At 39.6% G+C, this 1,471-nt stretch overlaps 1 protein-coding gene across 6 annotated transcripts in view; it reads left to right on the top strand.

Annotated features, from left to right (window-relative positions):
* ulk4 (unc-51 like kinase 4) overlaps positions 1 to 1,471 on the top strand; it is a 119,848-nt gene that overhangs the window by 46,534 nt on the left and 71,843 nt on the right. The gene's annotated exons all lie outside the window — the stretch shown is intronic.

Here is a 1,471-nt window from a genome sequence, read left to right on the forward strand (position 1 = left end):
CAGTGACCGATCAATCGGAGCACCCTTACTAAAATGTTCAGATTTCCAACTGTTTTGAGCGCTCCGGTTTGAACAGTTTTTTCTACTCAGCTAGGTGTCATGTGACACTTAACCTTCTATGATTGGTCATCTGCTCCAGGTAGTTAGGACTGAAGTGTTTTTATTTCTTTTAAACACACATTCACACATGTAGCTACATACTAACGGCAGTAAAAAATGTCATCTTGGCTGACAATATTGTTTAATTCTCCCCAATTTTGTGCGTCTTTACTCCTGAAACATTTTTGGTTATGTAGTATTTGGTTTAAAAGCCTTCTTCCACAATTTTTGACTGTAGAAAGTGCTGCTATATTCTGTCAGTGTCCACTACTAACTATAGTAGCTACATGCTAACTGCAGTAAACAATGTCATCTTGCCTGCTAATATTGTTAAATTTACAAGAGCACTGTGGAATTATTGTTGTGGAGTTTATTATTTGCATTCTTTTTAACATTGTCAATATTAATTGTATAATTAAAGTAGTATTGGGAGTAATTATTTTCATATCTGTGGGCACTTTATATCTAAAGGTCGGTGGTACTGTCACGGCATAACCAGAAGCCTGGGAAAACTTGATACTGTTGTTAGGTCTAGGGCTTCCAGAGAGCATTTGAAACTACACCGCTAAGCGCCAGCCCACCAGGCTGAAGGTAAAGGTGAAGCGCCTACCTCTCACCGTAACCTGGCCACTGCTTCGCTTTGTCTTCCGACCAGCTCACTGCTTGGTCCGGCGCTAATCAGCGTTGGTACATACGTCATTTGTAGACATTTAAGACGCGGACAAAACACATCTTGATGGGGAAAAGGAAAATCTTCATCACAAGATTTAAAAGCTTGTGTCTCTCTTCCAAAACAGACTGTTCTCTCCAGTCTCCTCAGCTTCCGCTTTTGTCAACTCATACAGCTCTGTGACGCAGGTACAGTAAGCCACACCCACCTCAGCCTGGCGACCAATAGGTGGATTGTGCCGTGACAATACCAGCTAGACTTTGCTTGTTTGCACTAAACCCATAACAATAATGGAATTAGAAAATCCAGCAATTAATATTAGAGCTCCCCTGAAATGTGCTGGACCCTTAAAATAGTAACAGTTGCTGTCTCGGATTGTATTTATCTGTGAGCTGTGGCTGCTAAACCTTTATGCAACATTATGAGGAAAAATGGTGAATTTTTAATCCTTGCACCATTACTACTCTAAAGCGTAGAATACATATTTGTTAACTAACATGACCTCTCTGAATGTGACTGCATTCATCCTTTGTAGTGCTTGTGTGTGCTTGTACATGCGTGTGGGTGTATTTGTGTCAGTAATGAATATCAATTTGCAGTGGTAACCTTTCTGTTTCGCTACGAATTTGTAAACAGAATATTATTGATTACTGTTCAATATATCTGACTGACGAGAACAAAAAAAAAAAAAAAAAGCTCAGG

This window comes from Etheostoma spectabile, chromosome 6, assembly GCF_008692095.1.
Source record: "Etheostoma spectabile isolate EspeVRDwgs_2016 chromosome 6, UIUC_Espe_1.0, whole genome shotgun sequence".
Taxonomy (NCBI): domain Eukaryota; kingdom Metazoa; phylum Chordata; class Actinopteri; order Perciformes; family Percidae; genus Etheostoma; species Etheostoma spectabile.